Below are 21,798 nucleotides of genomic sequence, written 5' to 3' on the forward strand. Positions count from 1 at the left end.
CAGTTTAGGTCATCAATCTTTCCCTCCAGTTCCAGATTTTTGGCAGTCAATTGTTCGATTTCTTCTCGAATCATAGGGCGCAGCGCCTCGGCTACAACTGAGCCTATCACTTTCAATACATTGTCATTTTGAAAGGCCTGAACAAGTTTTTCTGCAAAATTATCCATATTCATAGAAGTGTTCGATGTCTCGGATTCACTCATATTAAGAGATGGATGGGTCTGATATATCCGATACAGAGTTCGCTTGACACTGGCGTTTATAGTCGACATCAATCTGTTCGGGCGATGTTGACACTTCGTCTCGTTGTCGTTTAGGTGTAGAGCTACCCATATATTTTAGTAGTTCGTGCACAATATGGATATAGTTTATTTACCCAGTATAGTGGTTGCTTCTCACGTTAACAGACAGCATGTAGTATATGAAACGTCACAGCTGAGATCATGTTGTCCTGTCATGTTATGACTGACATGGCCACTGAACATGGAAAATGATACCAATCCTGGCTTGCAGACAATCAGTCCAAAATCGTCTTAAAAATTGTCCATCCTTTAATGAAAAGCACACTGGTCGACTAATATGGTCGTGATGTTTACGATAATGACTTTTAAAACAGCTGGTTCACTTCCATTATCCACCAAAGTAGAAAAACTTACATGCCTAGACGGGAGCTCTCCGAGACACGTCCGACAGCCATCGTGACGTCACTATGTGAATCTGACGTCTGAATCTTTTGTTGTTCTTTGCGGATAAAGGCCTCTGCTTTCCCACTTCTTTGTCTTCTAGGTGAACGAACCCTCTTGTTTCGTCCAAAACCGCCAAACTGCTTCTGAAAGTGAAAGGAGATGTGTATAAGTAGAAAATATTTCCAGTTGGAAGTTACGAAAATAGTGGTTGTGTAATTTTTGTGTATTTTTCTGATTCATAGGATTTACATTATTTGAATAATTTTATGTACATCATTTACTGAAGGGTTTGGATTACACATACCTGTTGCAGGTCAAGATCAGTTAGTCATCTTCAGTTTTTCCAACACTGCCCCAATGGAATGCTGGAAATATAGAAATTAAGGGAAAAATCAGGAACTTTGTACTTTCTAAGTGATATTGTACTTTTGATAACAATAAGGCATGACAATATAAGAATAAATATCAATTTGCAAGGTGTAGATATGCTAATATCACAAGAAGCAAAATTAACAAGTTCATATAATTTAAGGTTGACAATGTACATCAATGTATCCCCAACATATCCTATTAAACGTTCTATATATCCAACTTTCTTTGGAAACTTCTTTTGTGGATCTAACAAAATCCACATCTCTTCATTCAGAGTTAAATATATTGACATTCTAAGTGTAAAATTGTTTACATCAGATGATTAACTTAAATTACCTCATACATCAGTAATCTATCCTATACTGACTTGAAAACCTTTTAAAAAACTGTTTCCAAAAATATTGTGTTGACAATTTATCCACTCAACAGCATTAAAGTATCATGATAAATATCGTCTTAAAAGTTGGCTGAAAAATATTGTCGATTTTTTTGTCATAGGCTGTCTTGTAACTCTAATAACTAGACAAAGAATTTTGAAACTTCACTCTAACCATGCACCAAATCTGGTCAGAGAATTCCTATAAATGCAAAATGACTCACTATCCCCCCACTGAATTGTTTTCAGTGGTACAAATATCAAAAGCAATTATCAATAACAAACTTTAAAATAGAACTTCCTATCATTGGATTTCTTGCAATAATATTCGAATACTTCTAAATACGTTTGGAAGTTATCTTGAGTCGTGACATTGCTGGATATATTTGTGGTTCATATTGTTCTTGCAAAGACAATATTTCATACATTACGATAATGAACCATTTAGTCGTATGTGACCTGATCCAAATCACAATCGAGTTCTTGAGTTGACTAAGTAAAGGAAGCCATATCTCTTGCCAACATTTCGACACGCAATTGCTTATCGAGTTCCATCAAGTCTATAGCTTTAATTTCATATTTATTGTCCTAGCTACTTATGTACATTAAACGTTACACATAACATGAGCTATTGCTTAATTCAAGAAATTTACAGTGAAGGTGAATTCGTAACCCAGACTGGTTCGTAGACGTGGAAATCCGGTGGATTCGTAGACGTTATTAAAATGGGAAAAGTTCATCCTCAATGATGAAGAAAATCGACGAAAAGTGTTTGCATTTTGTGAAATAAATACAATATATCAGGTAAGTATGATCGGCGGTGAAAATATCCTTAAATAATAAAATAACAAAATATGCTTCACAGTGGTCCATGTCCGACAAATTCCGACAAATCATAGGCCGCTAATATATTAAATTCAGTTGTGTAAAATTAAAAGATATGTATTAGGTAAGTATCGTCATTCAACGTTTAACTGCGCAGACCAGCAGAGAAGTAGCAGAAAACACGTATTAAGAAAACACTTACATCTCCAACACAGAGTATTTCGCAATCAAAATCAAACTCACCACTTCCTAATTAACATTCACAACAACTCAGTGAAACCTGTTAATCCTCCCACAACAATGAAAACAGTCGGCAAATTATGATGAGTAGACTAATTTTGTCTAATCCGCCGACAAAGTTTACCTGTACACACACTTATGGTATATAAACCTCAAGAAGGTAAGAAGAAATCATTCATTCACCATTCATTCCGATTCGATTAGCGCTTGGAGCTGGACGTATCTGACGCCTCGCACACACCGATCGACCCCAATTCACATCACAAAGCTGGCTTCGCCTGAATATCCTCCTCCTCTCTTCCAACACCAGCCGATTGATTGATTACAAAGCAAACCAACATACCCTGCCGGTCGCCGCACCGTGGCCCCCCGGGGCCTGGGAGACACGCAAGTGTTGAACTGTCTTACCATTGACTGCAAAACTTTAAAAAACAAACAAAAAAACTTTCAAACTTTCCTTCATTTCATTTGTATATATGCTTTCTTTCTTAAATTTGTTTATTTTATCATTTGTGTATTGTATATTTCACCCCAGCCCTCTCTCCCTCCCCCGCCCTCATCACACCATGGCCTCCCAACCCCTCGGCCTCTCTTTTCTCTACCCCACCAAAGATTTTCCACCTTACCTCCCCAACCCAAATGAACCCCATCCCCATTAACTTCGGTATAGATATTGATTCCCTTCTACAAACCCAACAACCACCCAACCACCCACCCCCAGCATCACAACCCCCAAGCTCCAAAACCAAATCCACCAAACGCCCACACATCTCTCCCACTGAAAACACACAATCCAACAAAAAAACATGCGACCAAGCCACCCCACCCCAAGCCCAAGAACCCAAGCTCATACTCTTAGCATTCGCCACCAACACTCACACGCCGCTCAACCACACTTACTCCATTAATAAATTTGCCCTCTGCCTCCAACAACACAAAAAATAAAATACAAATACATTAACAATTGCGGACGAGGCTTTAAAATTACTTTCACTGACCAGCAATCATTAAAACACACACTTAACCACACCCTCATCGACGGGAAACAGATAAATTGGCAGTACCCCCGCTGGCAGACATCCATACAAGGAGTAATTTACATCGACACAAGGGAAACCGAATCTGACATCAAACACGACATCGACATAGCCAACACCATCCCCAACCAACCTTAAATCACAAACTTCAGAACAATCAACAACAGACAATCCACCACCTTCAACCCTAACACACAAACAACTTTTCTCACGTTCGACACCACTACTCTCCCAACACACATCACATTCGGCGCCCTCACCTACAAAGTACACCCAACACGAAAAAAACCCAAACAATGTAAATACTGCTTTTCCTACACACACATATCCGACCACTGTAAACTCCCCATGCTATGCCCCAAATGCGGGTCGGACACTCACACAATAGACGAATGTCGACAACAGAAATACTGCATTCACTGCAACACACCCGGACACACCGCTACACAAAACACATGCCCTATCAAACAAAAACACATTCTCAGGCTAAACAAACATATTAAAAACACCGACCTGCCCAAACCAGCTCGCCCCCAACTCGCATACCACTCCTTCCTTTCAGCTTCCTCATCCTCGCCCTACACTTCCTCTACCCCAACTCATCACTCTCTACTCACCCCCACCCTCACCTAAACCCAGCAAACACCGCCCCCAACCAACCACCAAACCTACTCGCTCCACCAACCCACCCAAACCATACCCACCCCAATCCCGCCCTAAACCCCTCCGCCCAAACAACCCTCCTCCCACACCCATCCCAACTGCCCCACCCAAACAAACACGCCCCAAAACTGCACCCCCCATCCAAACCCACCAACCCTCCCCACACCCCAAACCCTCCCAACACAAGCCACCAATCCCACTTCCCACAAACAAAACACAACCCCCGCTTAATAAAACACATCACCAGCCCATAATCCCACACTAACACTCACGCCACAAAACTCAACCATAACCTAAACAAGTTAGTGGAATTTTATCATCATGGCCACACTCATGGACAAACCCACAGCAAAACTACATACACTAGCACACAAATCCAAACTATACCGCAAAAGTTCAGCCAGTCTTCTCATAGCCATCAAAAACCCTTTTAAACACCAATCACTAAACCACTAAAGCACCAAATCTACTTTTCTTCCAAATTCATGCCCCACGCCATGGCATTTAGTACACTCTTATTTCAAATTACAGTAACCATGGCACTTATACAGTGGAATTGCAACAGTCTCTCCGAGCGCATGGGCATGAGCTCAAGGCACTCATCGCCCATAACAAAATTGCCCCCGACATTATAACTCTGCAAGAAACTAGACTATCACCAAAATTCGCCTTCAAAATACCAGGCTACAATTACATTCGGAAAGATAGACCTCGGCCACATAATTACCCTGGCCCCCCGGGCGGGGGGGTGGGCATCTATATCTCAGAAAAGTTAAACTATACCATCTTGCAAATTCCTGTAACCAACTTAGAAGTCCTGGCTATCAACACCAAACTAAATAACAAAGAAATCACAATTATTAACGTCTACAGAAGCCCCGCTATCAAAATCCCCCCCCAAGATTTGGAAATACTGTCTAAATTCATAGCTCCCAGCACCATTTTACTCGGAGACTTTAACGCACATCACCCACTGTGGGGCACAAGACCCCACACTGACATTAACGGTACCCGCCTCACCGACTGGCTAGACCAACACTCCCTAACTTGCCTCAACGATAATCAACCCACACGTTACCCCTCTCCCACCTTCAAACCCCCACAGCCATAGACCTCACATTCACCACCCCCAACCTAACTCAAGCTTGTATCTGGGGTACACACCGACACCTGGGGCAGCGACCACTGCCCCATCAAAATCACCATTACCTCACACATTCCCACACGTGCAACCACCTCTCCCCACCCACACCCACAGAAGCCAGATACAATATTAACAAAGCAGACTGGAAAAAATTCTCAACATTATGCAAACAAGTAAATACCTCAACCATCTACAGCCCCGACATAAACACATTTAACAGTAATCTTACAAACATTATTCTTAATATCTCAGACAAATGCATTCCTACTTTTCGGCCCAACCCCGCACTAAAAACAGTCCCGTGGTGGAGCCAAGAAATTACTAATGCCAGAAAGGCTAGAAAAAAGGCCCTTAACCAATCAAAAAGGGACCGATCAAAATTACATTTAGCTAAACAACTACGAAACAAAACTAAACAAATTATCAAGGCAGCAAAAATCACCCACTGGAGAAATTTTTGTTCAACCCTCAGGCAATCTCATCGGAATCCTCGAAACATGTGGAATAAATTCAAAGCCATAAAGGGCATTTCTAAAAAAACCATTTCACCTAACTTCCCGGACCAAACCACAAATAAAGACAAAGCAAATGCATTTGCTGCCCACTTCTCGGCCACAAGCAGCTCCACCAACTACCCACCCACCTTCCAAAACACTATTAAAAACCACCACCCTACACCCCACAACCTCCCCACACAGACAAACCCATAAATAAAATAATCAACATTCACGAACTTAAATCTGCACTCAAAAACAAACAAACAGCCTCAGCCCCAGGTCCAGATACCATCACATACACAATATTAAACAAATTACCTCCAAACATGCTTAACATCACACTTACACTCTTCAACAATATCTGGACCGCAGGAACTATCCCAAACAACTGGAAAACAGCCAGAGTGGTACCAATCCTCAAACCAGGGAAACCCAATAACGAGCCTGACTCATACCGCCCCATCTCACTCACCTCCCACCTCTGTAAAACCCTTGAAACAATTATAAACAACAGGCTCAAACACCTTATTTTAACTAACAACTTACTTAAGGAGGACCAGAGTGGCTTTACTCCAAATCGACAAACTTTAGACCACATTTTACATCTAGAACAAGATGTCAAAGTAGCACAAGCACAGAAACAATACACTATGGCCATTTTTATCGACTTCAGCAAGGCATTCGACATGGTTTGGCATAACGGCCTTTTACAAAAACTTCAAAATCATGCCATTCACGGTCGAATACTAAATTTCATTCACTCTTTTCTAAACGAGCGACAAATAACAATCAAATCTCACAACACCACCTCGGATCTATACCCTCTAGAAAATGGAACCCCCCAGGGGAGCATATTATCCCCAACTTTATTCAATTTTATGATTAATGACATTTTTCCTAATAAATGGCCTGAAATCACTACAGCCAAATTTGCGGACGACATTTCATTCTGGACTTCCTCAACCTCAGTTAAACAAGCATCACTCAAAATTCAAAAAATGTTAAACTCAATTCAAATCTGGGCCCAAAAATGGGGGTTCCTCATTAACGTGAAAAAAACGTGGGCATATTATTCAAAACTCAGCATATGCAAAATTATACCCCCAAACTACTCTTAAACAACCAAGAAATTGAATTCAAAAAAGAAGCAAAATTTCTAGGAGTAACTTTTGACCACCACATGACATGGACACCCCACGTTAATAACTTGGTCAATTCATGTCAAAAAGATCTTAACTTAATGCGAGCCATCAGCGGCACAAACTGGGGTGCCGACAAACATACCCTTATAAATATATACAAAACTCTCATATTATCGAGATTGGACTACGCCGCACCGGTTCTCCATAACCTCCCCTCTCACAACCTTCAAAAACTTAATTCTATTCAATATAAAGCCCTTAAACTAGCCCTAGGCGCGAGGAGCGGTACCTCTCTGAACACACTACTTCTTCTCACAGGCACCTCTTCAATCACACAAAGAATTAACCAAACCACACTCACCTACTGGGCTGGGGCCCAACACAACCCCATATTCAAATTAGTCTCAAACAAATATAAAAACATTAAAAAATCTACACTTAAATTTTTTAAATTAAACCCACTCAAAGCATCATGCCTTACCCACCTACACAGTCTGTTACATGCACAACAACTAAACGCCATACAACACACACCTCCCATTACAAGCTACATTCACGACAAACCCCCAGCCCTCACAGATATGTCCCTCCACACAACCCTCAAACAACTACCTAAAAACTCCCCCCAAACCACCATAACTAATATCACAAACAACTACTTAAATACCAACTACCCCAAACACACCCATATATATACAGATGCATCAGTCAGCACTAACAAACCCACAGGCCTAGGCATACACGTTCAACAAACCCCTCCCATCACAACAAATTTTCACTATACCAACTATACCACAATAAACACTGCCGAACTCACTGCCATTCTCACTGCATTACACCTAATACCCTCCCTTCCCCAAACAAACTTCCTTATTCTATCCGATTCACTCAACTCTATCAAACAAGTCCACAACATGCATTCTAAATCGCGCCCAGACCTAATTCACAATATAATTATTCAAACAGACTCACTCACACGCTCAAACAAAAACATCACATTCACATGGATACCCAGTCACTCAAACATCACAGGAAATGTCACCGCCGACACAGCAGCCAAACTCGCCACATCCCACACATCACCAAACCTCAACTTCCACACATCCAAATCAGAAATTAAAAAACTCATTAAAACAAACATATCAAATACCAACTTTCAACACAACATCAACACAAACAAATCAACCTGGGTCACATCCATTATCAAATCCCCAATAAGAAAAATTCCCACATATTCTAACATCAAAATCATCGACAGGGCAATTACCAGATTAATCACAGGCATCACTAACTTAAACTACACACTGTACAAACAAAACAGACACGCGGACGGATTATGCACTCACTGCAACACCCATGAAGACATAAACCACATATTCACACACTGCCAGCTGCAACAAACAAACATTAAGCAATTACACAACAACATTCCCACCAAATACCACAACAACATTCATCTCCTTCTCAACCCCCACAACCCGCCCAATATATTCCAAGCCATAGCCACCTTCTTGAAACTCCAACTTACTTCAAAAATTTAGAACCTCCCAAACAAACCCTCTCATTACCACTCACTTCTAGCCTATATATTCAGATCAGGCGTCAAAGGGAATTCAATTTACCCATATTATCACCAGCACATGCCTACACATTTAGACCCGGGAGTAAATTTCATTCATCAATAGTGCCCTAAACCCGCTGTGAGAGGTCCGCGCCCATCCCTAGCCAATCACAGTCCACTAAAATGTAAACAAACCAGCCCAACCTCTCTTACGCAAGGTCAATGCCATTCACCCAAGCCAGCTTACCTCCAACCTTCACTTATAGCCACGGCCCTTACCCACAGCCTTCTTCGCTCCCTCACCCCATTCCCCACCCCTACCAACTTAATCCATTTTTTTCTTTCTTTTATTAAATCCCCTTATATTAATTATGCAGCTCACCTGCATTCATATTCATGCCCCACTATGCTATACTCCCCCTTATCATCTCCCTCCCCCACTACCCCTACCAAACACCATAGGTCCAACATTTTCACTACTACTATTCAGCTATTACTCTACCTCTTATCCCTATAAATTTAATTGTACTGTTTTTCCTTTCTCTCCCCCTTTCCATTCCTAATACCGGCTTTTTATTTATTTATTTTTCTCATGTTTTTAACGTTTTTCATTTCAAAATCACACCTAGGTTAATGCCCCATTATTTATATTTTTTTTGGGTACGGTGGTTTACTCCTTATTCAAACCTATTTATTATTATCTTACCCACCACCTACCCCGTCGGCGACATTGGCTACAGCTAAAAGCCGACGTTAAACTCCAAATCATCATCATCGAAGAAATCATTCTGCATCAACCATGGCTCTATGCGTTGTGTGAAAGAAGTGCGTCCGAGACAACATGCCATCCAGTGCGACAGCTGCGATCAGTGGCAGCATCGCCTTTGCGACACAGGGATAGACATCGCAACCTACCGACAGATGACGAAAGGGCACCTGCAGATGGACTTCATCTGTAAGAGATGTTCACTACCCCCGCCGTCTCCGACTCTTCCTCTGTCCCCGACCCTGCCTCTCTCTCCACCAATTTAACATTTTCACAAATGTTTTTCTTCTTTAGATTTGCTCCCGCTTCCTACCGAGTGACTTCCTAAGAGCGGATATGAAGACAGGCGGAGGACAGCGTCATCTCGTATTGGCAAGCGAGCAACAATTAAAGACTTTAAAGACGGCCAAGACTTGGTACATCGATTCTACATTCCGTTGTGTGTCACCCCCTTTTCACCAGCTGCTGTCCATCCATGCTTTCCTCGTCTCCGGATCGTAGATGAAACAAGTCATCAATTAATGACGTAATTATCTGTTTAACAGGTCTTCAACGTGGTGAACGACCTAATGGACAACGCAGCTGTTGAAAAAATGGTCACGGACTTTGAGGCGGCGACCTGGAGAGGGTTTCAAAGAGTTTCTGGCCGTCCAGATCAAGGGCTGCACCTTCCATATGAATCAGGCGATTTATAGGAAGGTGCAGAACTTCAGTCTGGCTACGGCTTACGAAGAGGACGTGGGAACACACAGGTGAATATTCTTTTGCTTCTTATTACAATCTTTCAGATGATCTTGTTTAAAAAATTATCTTCATTTCATTAGTATTATGCCTCACATTTTTATAATTTGTTTTTTAGATTCATCAAAAAGCTTATGGGCTTGCAGTTCCTAGACTCAGCCCATATCGAGCCAGTATTTATGAAGGTGAAACAGCAAGCAGTGACACCGAATCTGATCGCCCTCTGTGAATATTATGAGTCAACATGGATCCGAAGCTCTGTGTGGACCATTACTAATTGGAGCGTGTTTGGGAAGGCCATCCGGACGAACAATCACCTGGAAAGCTGGCACAAGCGCTTAAACCAGCTGTCCGGGCGACGTCGCCTACCTTTTTACAGGCTGCTTCCCCTCCTCTTCCGAGAGGCTGACCTACTTCCCCTGCAGATTCGACTTGTCACAGACGGTCAGCATGCTGGCCAGCGTGCCAAGTCGGATAATTTTTTAGATTATGGGACGATTTCCAAACTAAATGGGCCAATGGTCACTGAGTGACTGTGATACTGTGCTACTGTGATACGTGCTGTTGTTACCTTCTTACCTTCTTACATTATCACTCTTCCATAACAATACTGTCTGTCTTTTTACATTTTACGACGCTTCATCTTTATTACACACACAGTCACACAGTAACAATATTTTCGTATCACTGAAAATAAAAAATACAACCCAAACCCTACATATACAAATACATGTAAAACAAGTCTAGACACTGAAAACAAAGCATAACAATTTCGTTATACACATTCTAAGTAAAAATCAAACTTAATATACTATTATTCAATTATTTATACACGTCTACGAATACACCGTCTACGAATCAGTCTGGGTTACGAATTCACCGCGTCGACGAACTGGTTCAGTCTACGAAATCACCGTATCCCGTACCTGACATCGTCGTGGAATGTTCCCTTTCTCCCTCTGCGATCGGCGACTGCTCCGGTTTTCAGGTTTTCACGTACCCGAGCTCCAAAGCTTCTAGGGTAACTCGCATTGCCATTTTCCTTGATTCAGATAACATGGACAAGCGAAGGAATAATTCATTGTGCTGGGTTCCTTGTTGTGTTAAAAACGGGAGACACTTTGGCCCACTTTCAAAACAACTTCTCATGAGTTCAAGTGACAAAATGGCGGCAATTGTGTGTAGGGGCATTGTGGGTAATAACAAATACCTAATCCCTTTTTGATTGGCAGGTATGAAAACATTATCTGACCCAATTTGGTTGTGATTTCAAGACATAAAAGACGAAAATGACCACTTCAGTACATAAAAACATTGCTTTTATAAAATGTGACGAGTCCGCGCGTGCCCACGGATTACCGACTTATTACTTCTACAATTCAATTTTGATAATAGGTGCCCGTTAAGACGAGACAACCCCAAGGAAGCCGACACACAGACCCCGACATACAAATGACATGACACTGATTGTTTGTCAAGTACTTGAACTCACTGTCAAAGCTTATACTAACTTGGAATGCTTTTAATGGTAAACATTACTCACAACCTCAATTCATAGTACAATTCCCTGATATTCTAGTTATTGAGAAATCCGTAATGTATGTACCGGATTGACAATTGTTTGAATTACATTATACTAAACTTCCTAAATGCTTGTACTCTTTCACATTCTAAAGCAAAAATAATTAAACCGAGTTTTCCCTCAAATTTAACTTTTTGACGTTTATGCTTTTTCATTACTACAGTGACAATTGTTACTCATCGTAGAATATCATCCATCTATTTAGATTTTCAAAATTCCCCATGATATGAAATGACGATAGATAATTGGTATTTAATAACAATGAAAATTGTAATAAATGATAAAATTTGATAACTGAGGATTGTTCATCAAAGTTTGTCAGACTTCACAGTTATTGTCGTACACAAGTGAAACACTTCATGTGTCATATATATCAAAATTATAACAGAATAGTGATTTGGTGTCCCATGATATCAGTTCTTTCCACACACTCGACATCTTGGTTCGACAAAACAGGTAAATATAAAGTTGACCAATGCGTCAATAACTATTTGGGGTAACCTTTCTTCTTGTTCATCTAAGCAATCTTACAAATTACGTACTCTTTCAAATGTAAATCTGCTGTTCCTTGCCCAGGCATATTCATTTTGAATTTTAAGACCTCATTTTTATTCTACGCAATTACTGATAATGTAATATGATATAAAAGTAGTTAATCTTCGAAACTAAGTTTCAGGAATGGAAACCAACAGTATACACATGACCATAATTTCTTGTTGGTTTCCATTACTGGAACTATAAGTTTACAGTATCCATTATGAATTCTATTAGGACACTAGGTTACCCAGTTTCAATGAATGGATACCAACTGGATGCCAGGATGGTCAATTTCATGCCAAATACTTGCAAATTTTAAGTTACTCAGTTCAAAATAGTGCACAGGAAAACAACATGAAACCACATTTTCTGGTTTTATGTTGGTTTCCATTTCATTAAACCTTCAATTGCAAATTCCAGGAATGGAAACCACCAAGAAACCTCTAACCTTATTTTCTTGTTGGTTTCCATTTACTGAAATGAAAAAATCAAAGAATCCAAAATGGAATCTAGATGGAAACTCAGTTACTCAGTTTCAGTGAATGGAAACCAACTGGATTCCCCATTTACCCAGTATACGGATGGTTTCCAGATTTAGGAAACCAAGTCACTTTTGTAGTGTTTGGCCCTCTGGATATGGAGGTAACTCCATCTCCACCTGACACCAATAGGAATTCATCAAACGTTTTCTCGTCACAAGTGGAAGCACCATGAATCCACAAAACATGATTCAATGGAATTGCAGAGGACTTAAGAATAATTATAATGAATTACAGTTATTAATTCAAGACTTCAAGCCATCCGCGTTTTGTCTCCGAGAAACCTACCTAAAAAGGACCGATAAATTTGACATGTCGGTACAGTTCCTACCACTCCTTTTCTCATCCCGGTGTAAAATGAGTGAGTGAGTTATTATTTAACGTCACATCGGCAATATTTCAGCCATATCGTGACGAGAACATTTGACATTGTAATAGAATATATATAGTTATTATATAAAACCTGCCAACGAAGGACAGTAAAAATACTAGACAATCACAGATATCAATATAAAACTAGCGAACAAAGCTAAAATATTCCAATTAAAGAAGACAATACAATGTAAAAATGGGCTATAGATCGCCAACAACTGAAGGTAGATCACCATACTAGGAACCATGGGGACTTACATTACTTTTGCTACCTGCATGGACCCTAGCTGGATTTACACCATCCCTTCAGCCATTGGCGACAGAATAGAAATCTAGCCATAAATTAAACACACACTTATTCTACGATTAAAAAGCAGGTACACTTAGATTGACTAAATGCTTTGGGACTTACGTACCCTCTCAGGAGGACAATGATTTTACAATACTTCAACCCCCTTTGAGGATACAGCCACTAACAATCTCAGTTGCTAATCTAAACTACGAATAATAAAATATATATCTATTTACAAATCACTCAACAAATCTATTTTTTTAAAATGCAAGAATTAAATGAGAACTGACATTATTAAAAGATCCTTCAGAGTTTTGGATTTGAAATAGATATCCTTTGTGATGGAATATTCAATACAGTCAAGCAAGACATGCTTGACTGTGATCCTTTCATCACAAGGGATACAAAACGGAGGATCTTCGCCTTTCAATAAATATTCATGAGTATATCTGGTATGGCCAATGCGACATCGTCGCATAATGACCTCTTCAAATCTGGACTGACAACCCAAGTAAGTGTAACCAATGTAGGGTTTTATTGCATGTAATTTATTAATACCTTCTTGGGTGTCCCACTTCTTTTGCATTAGATCGCGGATGTATGTTCTAATGCTGGCTTTATAATCTGAATATGGGATAAGAAGTGGTGTCACTGATTTGTTGAGGGCTGCCTTAGCAGCAATATCAGCCATCGTGTTCCCAGAAATGCCAACGTGGCTGGGTAACCAACAAAAGACGATGTCGCATTGGCCAGTAGCAAGTTCATTGTACAATTCAAGAATTTCTAATAAAAGTGGATGTTTGCAAGAAATATTTTTAATAGCCTGAAGACACGAAAGAGAATCTGAAAAGATGATATATTGTTTATATTTACGGTGTTTATTAATATATTTAAGAGCTGTTAATATGGCGTTTGCTTCTGCTGTGAATATAGAGCTGTTATTTGGTAGTCGAGAAGATATTGTTCGGGATCCAATGACAGTGGCACATGCCACCGCGCCACCATCCTTGGACCCATCTGTAAATAAGGATTTATGAGTATTATATTTATTTTTTAATTGATTATATTCTTGTTTATATTGTAATTCATTAGTTACAGATTTCTTAAACTTTGTCAGAGTTAGGTCAACTTCAGGCCTCACCAGTTGCCAAGGAGGAGAAGAAAGAAGACGGGAAGGAGATATATTTTCCAGCTCAATGCCGGCAGCAGAAATGAAGGGCTTAATTCTGTGCCCAAGAGGCGGAACAAGAGACGGTTTTTTGTTGTATAAATCCTCGTAGAGGGATTAAAGACACAGTTAAATGCAGGGTTAGACTCGGCTAGAATATAGTTTAGTTATGTATTGTAAAGATAATTTGATACGACGTTGTGTTAGAGAGGGCTCATCTGCTTCAACATATAGACTGTCAATAGGAGAGGTTCTAAAGGACCCAAGACAAAGTCTTAGGCCTTGGTGATGGACAGAATCAAGTAATTTTAGGTTGCTTTTGCAGGCTCCACCATATACGATGGATCCATAATCAAGTTTCGAGCGGACCAATGATCGATATAGGTGGAGGAGGGTAGCTTGATCCCCTCCCCACTTAGAATTGGAAACGACTTTCAACAAGTCAAGTGCCTTCAGGCATTTAGTTTTAAGTGCTTTAATATGTGGTAGAAACGTTAAGTGTGAGTCAAAAATAATACCCAAGAACTTGGCCTCCTTCACAACTTTGATAGGAGTGCCATTTAGAGATAGTTCCGGGTCTTTATGAGGCTTATATTTTCTACAAAAGTGTAGACAATTAGTTTTGGACTTGGAAAATTTAAAACCGTTTTCAAGACACCATTTATGTATTTTATTTAAACACAGCTGCAGTTGCCGTTCAATAGTATGCATATTCTTACCACGACAAGAAATATTAAAATCATCCACAAAAAGTGATCCATCTATTGAATCATTTAAAACCTTGGATAAACTGTTAATTTTGATGCTAAAAAGTGTGACAGACAAAATACTGCCTTGTGGGACACCCTGATCCTGATTATAATGGTCAGACAGGGTAGAATCCACGCGGACTTGAAATTGCCTGTCAGCTAAAAACTTGATATAAATTGAGGCAAACGGCCTCTCAATCCAAAATCGTGTAAATCTCTTAAAATACCATGTTTCCATGTAGTGTCATATGCTTTTTCTAAATCAAAAAAGATTGACACTGCATGTTGTTTATTAATTATGGCATTTTTTACAAAAGATTCTAAACGCACTAAATGATCGATGGTACTACGGTTTTTACGGAAACCACATTGTATATTAGTTATAAGGTTATTGGTTTCCAAGTACCAAACAAGTCGATTGTTGATCATGCGTTCCATGGTTTTGCAAACGCAGCTAGTGAGTGAAATTGGTCTATAATTTGAGGGATCTGTATGATCCCGTCCAGGTTTAGGTATGGGAACAATAATAGCATCCCGCCACGACGAAGGAAAATTTCCAGATGTCCAAATGTCGTCAAAAATGTGTAAGAGCGTCTCTAAACATGATTCAGGTAAGTGCTTCAGGAGTTGATAATGTATGTTATCAGCCCCTGAAGCAGTATCATGAGCCTGATCAAGAGCAGTATGTAGCTCATGTATCGAAAAGGTCTCATTGTAGTCTTCCCCATTATCAGAATTAAAATTAATAGCTTTCTTTTCTTGCTGTTTTTGATATTTTTGGAATTCAGGTACATAATTAGATGAGGAAGAATGTTTTGCCAACGTCTCACCAAGTTTATTAGCAATATCAGATTTATTAGTAAGTAATTCGTTTCCATCTTTGAGATGGTGAATGCTAGACTTAGAGCCCTTACCCTTGATTTTCTGGATCATATTCCACACCTTGGATATAGGTGTGCGAGAATTAATTTTTGATATATAATTTCGCCAAGATAGGCGTTTACTTTGTTTAAAAAGTACGTCGTGCTTTGGCGTTTAAAATTTTATATTTGTCCAAATTGTGGACCATAGGATGGCGACGGAAATAGTGCTCGGCTTTCTTCCGTGCCTTCCTAGCCTGTTTGCAGTCATTGGTAAACCATGGTTTTCGTACGTGAGGAATTGCAGAGGACTTTGGGATACACTCATCAGCTATGTTATTTAGTTCATCTGAAAACCATTGTATGGCATCAGGAATGTCATTGAAAAGTTCAGGTTTGAGTTTGTCAGTACAAAGATTTTCATATAAAGGCCAGTTAGCCTTTTTAAAATTCCATCTTGATGAAGGAAGAACATCAGATGGATTCACAGGTTTCAGTATTGTTGGGAAATGGTCACTTCCACAGAGGTCATCGTGGACTGACCATTCGAATTCACTCAATAGGTTGGAGTCAGTAATAGACAAATCAAGAGCTGAATATGTTCCTGTGCCAGGATGTAAATACGTATTTGAGCCGTCATTATAAATGCATAAATCATTATTGGAAATAAATTCCTCAAGTAATTTACCTTTGGTGTTTGTATGAGTGCCACCCCAGAGCGGGTTGTGGCCATTTAAATCACCCATGATTATACAGGGTTTAGGTAATTGATCATAAAGAGCTTGCAGATCGGTTAGTTGTACAGCCGATGAAGGTGGAATGTACAAAGAGCATAAAGTAAAAGCAACCTGTAATGTAAGTCGAACTGCAACGACTTGAAGATTTGTTTTAAGTGGAACTGGGCTATGGATCACAGTGTTCCTCACCAGGATGGATGATCCACCAGAAGCTCTATCACCCGGAGGAGAAAAACAGTGATATGCATTGAACTGACGGAAGTCAAAGTTATCTGTTTGTTTCAGATACGTTTCTTGGATGCAGAACGCTGAAGGTGTAAAATCTTGGTTTAATAGATGTAAATCATTTAAATTATTCCGGAGTCCTCTACAATTCCATTGAATTATAGGTGAAGACATTATTTCTTCGGAGGATGAACGGGAGATCTTCCCCTTACCTTCCTTGAGGGTGACAAGCTATGAGTCCTACCATGGCTATGGTCGGACACATCCATGTTCCTCAAGGGATCCAAACTTATTATAAATTTGACCTGGTTATTTGACCCCTTTCGGGGTCTGTTGCTTTGACTCTTTTGTTTTCATAGTTAGGTTTGATGGATTTTTCACAGTCGCTTTCGCACTTGTGTCAGATGATTTAGATGGTTGGTTCTGAGATGAGGATTTGTCCTTCTCAGAAGACGCCTTTGACTGAATGATGGTTTGTGAAGGTGTGGTTTGAACACTGGAAGTCACCTTTGGAGGTCACGCGTGAATTTCGGAAGTTATCAAGGTTGGGGCAGAAGTCCTAGCCCACGTATAGTCGGTTTGGCAACCAACTGAAGTACATGAGACATGTTCTGATGTAGAAGCCTGAACAGAAGCAGAAACAGTGGCAGCATAACTCGGACCTGATTGTTCTCGTGTAAGAACAATCTGTTTTGCTTCAAAGAATTACACGTTTCGCTCATGCTTTACTCGCGAAATTCTTGATTGCAACTTCCAGGAAGGACATTCCTTGGATGAAGAAGGATGGCAACCTGCGCAGTTGACACAAGCAGGTGTTTTGTCACAAAGACTACTGTCCTCGCATCTTCCCGCACATCGATGACATGCAGCTGGATTGTTGCAAGACTTGGCCCCGTGACCATACTTCTGACAAGTGTAACACCTTAAGGGATTGGGGATAAAAGTCTCCACCCTTAAGTTGCAATAACCTGCTTTCAGAGATTGTGGGTGAACTGGCAAGCAAAATGTAAATAGGTAAGTGTTAGTTTTGATAACTTCGTTATTCTTTTGACTGTAAAGCCGTTTGACCTGACTTACACCTTGGGAGTGCAGTTCAGTCATGATATCAATTTCGCTCATGTCTGAAAGGCAACGTCCAGTATCCCGGACGATGCCCTTGCTGCTATTGAGCGTCCTGTGAGGGGACACCTCCACAGGAACATTTGCTAAAGACTTTGTTTTGAGCAGAATATTTGACTGTATTTGTTTCCTGCACTCGATTAGCAAGGAACCAGATCTCAACTTTTTTATTTCCTTTACGTCTCCGGCCAAACCTTCAATGCCCTTTGATACAGCAAAGGGATTCAATTTTAAAGAGCCACCGTCAGGATCACACATAACTAGAAAACGAGGCCAATTATCCGGATTGTTAGAGACTGCTTGACCGTCATCATCTGAAGTCAACGAATCGTCAGATTCGTGTGAGCGTTTTTTGAGTGGGGGTGCCATGATAGAAATATATATGATTCGTCCTCCTAGCTCCCCACCCGCCATGGAGTGTCAACAAGGACGATGCCTCATGTCTGTGGATCTCCAGCAGACGGCACCAAGGATACTAGGAGGGTATACTCAAGCAGAAAAAATCTTGAAAAGATAAATCCCACCAGATTGGCCCATGAGCCACCGCCTTCTGGGCATTGAGACTCTAGGCAAAGTTCATAATAAACATATTCCAAAATTAGTGTAAAGGAACAAAGGCTGCCAAGACCGAAATTTCAACAATTCCAAATCAAATTTTGTGCAATTACATATAATCAATGCACAGGGCTTGGCGTGACCAGCCGATTGATAGAACCGGGCCAGTTCTACCTCCCGTCTAGGTGAAGTAAGGGCCGAAGTGGTGTGTTGGGCAGAGGAACACTGTTCCTGGAACCAGTGCCCTCAACCACCAGACTACCTTCCTCCACCGACACAGGGGCGCAACCCACGGCAAACGGGTTGGTGGACCTAATATCCCGCCGGGTCCACAACGGGGGTTGACTGTGCTTAGCGTGACCCAGCACCCACCACGAGGAGGTGGCCCTTCATGGGTGCCTCCCGGTGTAAAAGCTACAGGAGGCACTTCTATCCTGGTGAGGCAGGGCATCCTCCATAGCCCTGTTCCACTTAACACCAACCTACTAACTGTTGCTGTCCGCATGACTCTGAACATAGGGTTTACACTATGCTCACTCTATCTTCCTCCCTCCTCAACTGTCCACCTATCAGATATTCAGAACTTGTATAATCAACTCCCAAAGCCCTGCGTAATCATGGGCGACCTGAACGGCCATAACCCTCTATGGGGGAGTACTGATACAAATAATAAGGGAAAGGTTCTTGAAGATTTTCTCTCCAATAATGATGTATGCATCTTCAACGATGGATCAAACACCTACCTCCATCCTGCCACTGGATTATACTCTGCACTTGATCTATCACTTACGGATTCTAATCTCTTAAACGAGTTTGAATGGTCGGTCCACGATGACCTTTGTGGAAGCGACCACTTCCCAACTATTCTTACTCCTATCACTCCCGCGGATGAACCACCTTCAACAAGATGGAAATTTACTTAGGCCAATTGGCCATTATTCCAAACTCTCTGCTTTGAAAAGCTTATACCGGACAACTTCAGGAATGTTCCTGATCCCATGGAACTATTTTTCTGATAACTTAAATACTATTGGAGACGAAACCATTCCTAAGTCCTCTGCAAACCCGCACATACGCAAACCATGGTTTGATACAAACTGCAAACAAGCTATGAAAAATAGGAAGAAGGCGGAAAAATACTTCCGTCAACATCCTACTGTGCATAACCTGAATGTTGTTAAAATGACAAATGCCAGGGCAAGACGTACATTTAAACAAACTAAACGCCGGTCATGGAGGAAATATGTGTCCAAATCAACTCCCGCACACCCATGTCCAAGGTGTGGAACATGATTCAAAAGATTAAGGACAAAGGATCCAAATCTGGTGTTCGCCATCTCAAAGATGGTGACTCCCTTTTAACCAATAAAGTTGAAATAGCAAACAAACTTGGCGAAACTTTGGCAAATCACTCCTCCTCGTCAAAGTATAACCCCAAGTTCCAGAAATACCAAATCCAACAAGAAAAGAAATCTGTCAATTTTAACTCTGATAATGGTGAGGATTACAATGAAACGTTTTCTCTCCATGAACTACGTACTGCCCTGGGGCAGGCTCATGACACTACAGCAGGAGCTGATGATATTCATTATCAGCTTCTGAAACACCTTCCTGATTCAAGTCTGGAAACTCTACTCAATATATTTGATGACATTTGGACAACTGGCAACTTTCCTCCTTCGTGGTGCGTCTGGAATCTTTCATAAAAAATTCCATCGTCAACAAACAACATACTGTATCTACTTTCTTCGATTTAGAAAAAGCATACGATACAACGTGGAAAAATGGTATCTTAAAAGATTTACATGAATTTGGAATGAGGGGCAGATTACCTCAGTTCATATCTCAGTTTTTAAACAACAGAAAATTTCAAGTACGCGTAGATTCCACATTGTCTGATTATTTCCACCAAGATCAGGGCGTCCCTCAAGGCAGCATCCTGTCTGTCACCCTTTTTAGCATCAAAATTAACAGCCTCACTGACGTCCTGAACAGTTGTGTAGATGGGTCACTTTTCGTGGACGATTTCAATATTTCATGTCGTGGTAAGAACATGCACGCAATAGAAAGGCAGCTACAACTCTGCCTTAACAAAATCCAAAAATGGGCCAATGAAAATGGCTTTAAGTTTTCAAAATCCAAAAGAAATTGTATTCACTTTTGTCGTAAATACAGACCACACAAGGATCCAGACCTATCTTTAGATGGTACTCCCATCAAGGTAGTAGAAGAGGCCAAATTCCTGGGACTCATATTCGACCGCCACCTGACATTCTTGCCACACATAAAATATTTGAAAACCAAGTGCTTGAAGGCTCTGGACTTACTAAAAGTCGTTTCAAATACAGAGTGGGGAGGGGATCAGATTACCCTCCTTCAATTGTACAGATCTTTGGTTCGCTCTAAACTAGACTACGGCTCCATTGTTTATGGTGGAGCCTGCAAAAGCAATTTAGAAAAAATAGATTTTATCCACCACCAAGAACTGAGGCTCTGCCTGGGAGCTTTTAGGACCTCTCCGGTAGACAGTCTATATGCAGAGGCTAACGAACCTTCCCTTGAACAACGTCGCATTAAACTTTCACTGCAGTATATCACTAAACTACGTTCAAATCAGTCCAGTCCAGCATACAATTGTGTTTTCAACCCTCTCTATGCAAACTTGTTTCCCAAACTGCCAAACCTGGTTCCACCACTTGGAATGAGAATTCAACCACACATATCTGCAGCTAAAATTGATCTCAATAGCATAGCACCTTACTGACTCCTGTCTTCACCACCCTGGCAGATGGTGAAACCACAGGTCGATCTTACCCTCACTAAATTCAAAAAGTCTGAAACAAATCCCTTGATGTTCCAGCAGGAATACATCCAGTTACGTTCCAAGTATGACACCCATAGATCCATTTTCACAGACGGTTCCAAGGATGAGGGCCAAGGCGCCAGTGCTACAGTCATTGGATCTAGGACTGTCTCTTCTAGGATTCCCGACAACAGTTCCATTTTCACTGCC

General features: G+C 40.7%; 1 long non-coding RNA gene across 1 annotated transcript; it reads right to left on the minus strand.

The window, feature by feature from the left end:
- Window positions 1-2,390: 2,390 nt before the first annotated feature.
- Window positions 2,391-10,828, minus strand: LOC124288416. Its single transcript, XR_006901446.1, has 3 exons — window positions 10,800-10,828; window positions 3,737-3,743; window positions 2,391-2,634 (listed from the first exon to the last, which is right to left on the minus strand). It is a non-coding gene; the product is annotated as an uncharacterized LOC124288416 (long non-coding RNA).
- Between the last annotated feature and the right edge of the window lie 10,970 nt (window positions 10,829-21,798).

This window comes from Haliotis rubra, unplaced genomic scaffold, assembly GCF_003918875.1.
Source record: "Haliotis rubra isolate DU_JTF1 unplaced genomic scaffold, ASM391887v1 Scf417, whole genome shotgun sequence".
In the NCBI taxonomy this organism is placed as follows: domain Eukaryota; kingdom Metazoa; phylum Mollusca; class Gastropoda; order Lepetellida; family Haliotidae; genus Haliotis; species Haliotis rubra.